General features: G+C 44.1%; 1 pseudogene; it reads right to left on the bottom strand.

Moving 5' to 3' along the window:
- LOC102176280 lies at positions 5,638–6,578 on the bottom strand (annotated as a pseudogene).

Here is a 7,155-nt window from a genome sequence, read left to right as displayed (position 1 = left end):
AACACAGAAATACAAAGGATCATAACAGACTACTATCAGCAAATATATGCCAATAAAACGGACCACTTGGAATAAATGAACAAATTCTTAGAATAGTTTAACTTTCCAAAACTGAACCAGGAAGAAATAGAAAATCTTAACAGACTCATCACAAGCATGAAAATTGAAACTATAATCAGAAATCTTCGAGCAAACAAAAGCCTGGGACTGATGGCTTCACAGATGAATTCTACCAAAAATTTAGAGAAGAGCTAACACCTATCCTACTCAAACACTTCCAGAAAATTTCAGAGGAAGGTAAACTTCCAAACTCATTCTATGAGGCTACAATCACCTGAATACCAAAACCAGACAAAGATGCCACACAAAAAAGAAAACTACAGGCCAATATCACTGATGAACATATATGCAAAAATCCTTAACAAAAAATTAAAAATCCTTAACTAAAAAAAAAATTGTCAGCATGATGTTGCAACATAAAATTTAAATTATTCATTTTATAAGGCTTAATAATGTATCTCTTTCTGAGATTTTTCTTTAGTGATACAGCACCTTCCCAAGTACTCTGCATTCTTAGTTATCATCACTACTCTTATTTCCCAGGGCTTTTTTCACTCATTTTTTACTCTTGTTCTCTTATACTATGGATATGTTCTCAGCTCTTCACTTTAGATTTACCTTAATCTATCTTTGCCTTGATGCTAATGATCAGCATTTTTCCTTAAACTCTTCCAGATCACGGAGAAATTTTACCTTAAATCGTCATGTCTTTGGGAATTTGGCTGTCTTAGCTACCCCAAGTTGTTCTAGATGTATTGAAGTCAAGTAGAAAAAAATGAAAGCATTAGTTGTTAAATCCTATCTGACTCTTTATGACCCCATAAAGAGGCTCTTCTGCCCATGGCAAGAATCCTGGAGTGGGTAGCCATTCTCTTCTCCAGGGGATCTTCCCAACCCAGGGATCAAACCTTGGTGCCCTGCATTGCAGGTGGATTCTTTATCATCTGATTTACTGGGAGAGCCTGTATAAAAGTCAAGGACACAGCAAAAGAGAACTCACCTCAGATGAAAGACTTTAAAGAAGGGACCACTTTTTAGCTAAGGGGTAAAACAAAAAAGAATGTTCAGGGAAAACCAGAAGCATAGAAATTGAGCTGTCCTTAGGAGTGGAGCAAATAAGGAAGAAATGCCGTGATCTTTTTCTTTCATCTCCCAATCTCCAGTGAAGGCCTCCCATTGCCAGCTGGCACAGGAATATGAGGAATGCTGTTTACAAAGGCAGTCCTACTGCAGATATAAAGCATGGCAGAGAAACACACACACACAAAATGTATCTGGGAGAAAAAAATAGCATAGGACAGAGGGTAATTCTGAATTTTTTTTTGTCAGCCCACAAGTATCTTCTGTTTGTATGACATAACTACTAGGTCATGATCTACATAATTTAAAAGGCAGAATTTTCAGAAGATTTTAGAAATAATTTACTTGTTTGTTTGTTTTTAGGTAAGAAGCAGATTTATTTAGAGAGAAACACACTCATAGAGTGTGGGCCATCTCAGAAGGAGACAGCAGCTTTGAAATATGGCATGGTTAATTTTTATGGGCTGGGTAATTTCATAGGCAAATGAATGGGAGGATTATTCCAACTATTTGGGGAAGGTGGGGGGATTTCCAGGAATTGGGCAACTGTCCACTTTTTAACCTTTGTGGTTGGCATCAGAACTCATGGCACTGGTAGAGATGTAATGGAAGGGAAAGAGAGCAATCAAGGATGCCTAGAATATTTTCTTCAGTGTCACTGGCAAATTATCATCTTTATTAAACTTTTTGAATGGCTTTAATCTCACCATTTTGCAAGGCAACTATGACGTTCATATTGCCCTCTATGGTAAATCAACTACACCATTGATGCATTTTTTCTCCTATGAAATTTTGAAGTTTAAATAATTTAATTAAAAGCAATAACTTTAATGTTTAGTTATTTATCTCTATAAACTATTACTGTAACTTTAATTTTTTTTTTCTGCAGATGCCACAATGCTTGCACATGAAGCTCTAAAGAACCACATGGAGCCCATGGCAGTGGGTTGAAACATTCTTACACTTGCCGTCTTCCCAATGTGGTTCAAATGAGGGGACTTTGACATTTTCAGTGATGGTCTCCTTTGATACTGTCTGTGAGCCTTCCTTGTCTGTGAGGCTATTGCTTCCTTTGAAAGAAGGAAGAGGTGATTGAAGATATTTCTTTTTACTTGCAATACAGTCAGATTAAACAATCACTGAGGGACCATTCTTTGCATTTTGTGAAAAGGTGATGCATAAAAGAGAGTACAGAGGCATAATATAAGAGTAACAATAAAATAGTATCTATCCAAGTTATAAAATCCAATATGGGTTTGTTTTGTGCTTAGGAAAGAATATTCTATATTTCACCTGATGATTGGAAAATATGTAATTTTATGATTGTTCTAGTAAAGTAGATTATATAAAAGCTATAATGCAAGCAATAGTGAGAACTTATATTTGTGTCACATCTTTCATCACAAAACACTTTCAGAAATCTGTATGTATTAACTCTAAGGCATATAGCAATGCATAGTCAAGATGTGTGCTATAGACTGAATGATTGTATAACCTACCCTCCAAATTCATATGTGATGGTGTGAGAAGGTTGGGGGGCCCTTGGGAAATGATTAAGTCATGAGCGTGGAGCCTCATGAATGGGATTAGTGACTTTATAAACGATCTCACAGAGCTCCCTTGTTGCTTCAACCATGTGAGGACACAGTAAAAGGAGAGAGCCATCTATGAATCAGGAATCAGACTCTCACCAGACACCAACTCTACTGGTACCTTGAGTTTGGACTTCTCAGCCCCCAGAACTGTGAAAAATAAATTTCTTTTGTTTATAACTCACCTAATCCATGGCATTTTGTTATAGGAGCAGGAGTAGATCAAGAACATACATATAAAAGAGATCAACACACAGATAGTTCCTTCACTGATATGAACTGACTTTATCTTGTGCAAGGTGGAGGGACTCAGGCAACAATGGACATGATGTTGCTTGCTGTCTGCTAAACATTTATTAGTAGTCAGCCAGCTTGCTCTTAGTTATCCACTTTCTAAGGGGGAGGGGGAATAAGTGATGCAAAATCATGCAGGGGCTCATTTAGTGTGCTTTATGAAATCAGAGTCTTATTCATAGACATTTCATGGATAGGCATACATCTGAGGAGAGGGAATAAAATGGCTCCATGAGCAGCTTGAGTGAATGGAAATTCCCTGGAAATGAGGAAGTCCTGGATAGGGCAATGGAGTCTTAGACAAGCAAAGAGGAACAGTACTGATTAGTTCGTGCAGTTCTGGTTCTTGAATTTGTGTGCAAATGAGGAGAAGTGCAGAGAGTACGAGCCTCCCAGGTGGTGCAGTGTTAAAGAATCCACCTGCCAATGTGGTAGACAAAGACACTTGGGTTTGATCCCTGGGTTGGGAAAATCCCCTGGAATAGAAAATGGCAACCAACTCTCTCTCTCTCTCTTTTTTTTTTTTTTTTTTTTTTTAACAAATAAGGGGTAATCTTCTTACAGAACAAGATGTTGGAAGGGACAGCTGTGGAAATGATTGTCTTGGCATTCCCTTCATGGCAGCAAGGTGGCTTCCCTAGATCCAGACATCACACCCACATTTGCAGTAGGAAGATGGGGTACAGGGCTACAAAACCTTCCCCAGAAGCCTCTCTATTGGCTTTACTTAATTCTCACTAACAGACAGAGATCTAGCTCTGGCCATAGCTGGGCCAAGTCAGTTCAGTTCAGTTCAGTCGATAAGTTGTGTCCGACTCTTTGCGACTCCATGAATCGCAGCACACCAGGCCTCTGTGTCCATCACCAACTCCCGGAGTTCACTCAAACTCACATCCATCAAGTCGGTGATGCCATCCAGCCATCTCATCCTCTGTCGTCCCCTTCTCCTGCCCCCAATTCCTCCCAGCATCAGAGTCTTTTCCAATGAGTCAACTCTTTGCATGAGGTGGCCAAAGTACTGGAGTTTCAGTTTTAGCATCATTCCTTCCAAAGAACACCCAGGGCTGATCTCCTTCAGAATGGACTGGTTGGATCTCCTTGCAGTCCAAAGGACTCTCAAGAGTCTTCTCCAACACTTCTGTTGGAGAAGAAGCATCAATTTTTCAACGCTCAGCCTTCTTCACAATCCAACTCTCGCATTCATACATGACCACAGGAAAAACCATAGTCTTAACTAGACGGACCTTTGCTGGCAAAGTAATGTCTCTGCTTTTTAATATGCTATCTAGGTTGGTCATAACTTTCTTTCAAGGAGTAAGCATCTTTTAATTTCATGGCTGCAGTCATCATCTGCAGTGACTTTGGAGCTCAAAAAGATAAAGTCTGACACTGTTTCCCCATCTATTTCCCATGAAGTGATGGGACCAGATGCCATGGTCTTCGTTTTCTGAATGTTGAGCTTTAAGCCAACTTTTTCACTCTCTTCTTTCACTTTCATCAAGAGGCTTTTTAGTTCCTCTTCACTTCTGCCGTAAGGGTGGTGTCATCTGTATGTCTGAGGTTATTGATATTTCTCCCGGCAATCTTGATTCCAGCTTCTGCTTCTTCCAGTCCAGTGTTTCTCATGATGTACTCTGCATAGAAGTTAAATAAGCAGGGTGACAATGTACAGCCTTGACATACTCCTTTTCCTATTTGGAACCAGTCTGTTGTTCCATGTCCAGCTCTAACTATTGCTTCCTGACCTGCATATAGGTTTCTCAAGAGGCAGGTCAGGTGGTCTGGTATTCCTATCTCTTTCAGAATTTTCCACAGTTTATTGTGATCCACACAGTCAAAGGCTTTGGCATAGTCAATAAAGCAGAAATAGATGTTTTTCTGGAGCTCTCTTGCTTTTTTGATGATCCAGTGGATGTTGGCAATTTAATCTCTGGTTCCTCTGTCTTGTAGTAGCTCCTAATAGCAAGGGAAGCTGCAAAAGTGAGCAACAGGAACATCATGATGGGCTGGGACCCATTCTGATTCATCATCTGGATCTGGACATGCTGATGTGCCAAACAACATCAGGTGCGGAGCAGGGGCTGGAGACTGGTCAGCAACAACATTATCTGCCACAGACTCTGGATTCTACCCTTCTTCCACTTGGGTCCCCTCAGTGCTTGAGGATCCAGCCAAGGAAGCCAGGAGTGAGTGGCCCAGTGCTTGATCCCAGGAGAGGAACTGAGAGACCAGAGCTAGGGGCTCTACACACCCAGGGGCCCAGGTAATTCTCTGGAGGTTTAGGATTCCTGAGTCCAAGTAGCTTAAGGACCCTCCATCCTCATTCAGTTCAGCCACCCTGGGCCCATGGAGGCTCAGCCACTGAGACCTCTCTGGCCCTTACTTGGTGCCCCCAATCCTGGGCTGTGCAACATGCCTCCCAGGGGCTTGAGATGCATTCAGCACCAGTCATCATCGAATCCTGGGCTTGTTCATCTCTCAGAGGCCCTGCCAGGGACTGACCCCCCACCAACATGCACACAAGACCTGCCATGGGCCCTCAAGGCTTCCTGGGAGGCTAAGGACAACCAGAGAGCCTCAACCCAGTCTTTGCCCAGAGATTCAGGGTTTATCAAGCCACCAGCTGCAGGCACCAGGGAGTATCCGGGTAGAGGAGACAATGGAGGGAGTGAAACCTGGAGGGGCCCTCCTCAGGCGAGAAGGGGCCATGGAGATTAATAACGTTAAGTTTCCCCTCAAAGATGCCGTAGCTAAGAGTGACCTGCTCCGGGAGCTGGGCAGCCTCCAGCAGCTGCAGGGTCTCCAGGCTGCCCAGCTTGCACTCAACAATGTAGCCCACGGTGCTGTCATCAGGCAGCCAGATGAGGGCAGATATGTCCATGAAGTGGGAGCCACTGGCCCAGGGGGCCATCTTCAAAGCCAGTTTGTAGTTGATGCAGAAGCCAGCTCCCCCGGTGGTAAAACAGAACTCTGTCAGCCTTATGCGGTTTATCAGCCTTGTGCAGTTGTGAGGTTGTGACTCCGAAGCGTGAATTGGCCAATTCAGGCTAGGTCAGCCTACGTAGACGTCGCGGGTCTGGGGGAAGGTTTTCAGCAACTTCAGTAGCTCCCTTGGGTTCAGATAGTTGTCCTTATCCACATGGCAGAATCATCTCAGCTCACTGGCCAAGAAGGCATCAAATTCAGCGGCCATCTTGCAGGACAGGGCAGGGTGGCTGTGCTCTGCAGAGCAGTTGGTCCCACAAGGTGGGACCCCAGTCTTTCCTGTAGGCCTTCATCCGGGCTGTCACTGAAGATGAATGGCTGGGTCCTGGAGACCCACGTGTTGAGCTGCAGCTCCTGGCGGCAGTGGTGGAAGGCCTGGGTCGTCTTGACTACGATGAAGACATCGTGGAGCTGCAGCTCGGAGGGCCAAGGGCTTGGTGGGCTCAGCTCAGGGGTTTTGGGCACACGCTGCGGGGACAGGCTTGAGTGGTACCGTAGGGAGAGGAGCCCCATGCACAGAAGGGTGAGGAGGACTCCAGCCAGGCCCCAGAGGAGCTGGCACTGCATTGGCCCTAGGGCCCCAGACGGTTCAGCTCCCAAATCCCAACCAGACGGGGAAGGGAGGCTGGTCAGGTGGGAGCCCCGGCAAAGGGAAAGGGCTGGCAGGCATGGCTGGCGGGCCGGAAGGGGAGAGGTGGGAGTCGGAGCTCCGGACCCACAGGCCGAGCCACTGTAGCCCCGCGGCTGCCAGCCCTCCACCTGCTTCACAACCAACTCTTGTATTCTTACTTGGAAAACTCCATGGACAGAAAGGCCTGGCAGGCTATAGTCCATGTGGTGGAAAAGAGTGAGATACAACTGGGTTGCTGACATGAAATGAAGAAGAAGCAGAGAGCAAGCAGACATTGCACATAAAAAGCACTTTATTTTGCTAGAAACTGAGATGATCATTTAAGCTTTGGCTGGAGGAAAAAAAAAAAAAAGAACCATGGGTTGAGAGAAAATGATTTTATAATTTTGGCTTGTTGAAATACCCCTTTCAAGTAATCAAGTTCATATGGCCTTGATATTTGCTTACTAGTGATGGCTTCACCAAGAATGAGCAGATAAGGTAGTTACACGCAAACCTCAGGGGGTTAAGAAT

This window comes from Capra hircus, chromosome 3, assembly GCF_001704415.2.
Source record: "Capra hircus breed San Clemente chromosome 3, ASM170441v1, whole genome shotgun sequence".
NCBI classification, from domain to species: domain Eukaryota; kingdom Metazoa; phylum Chordata; class Mammalia; order Artiodactyla; family Bovidae; genus Capra; species Capra hircus.
This window is presented reverse-complemented; position numbering and strand designations above follow the sequence as displayed.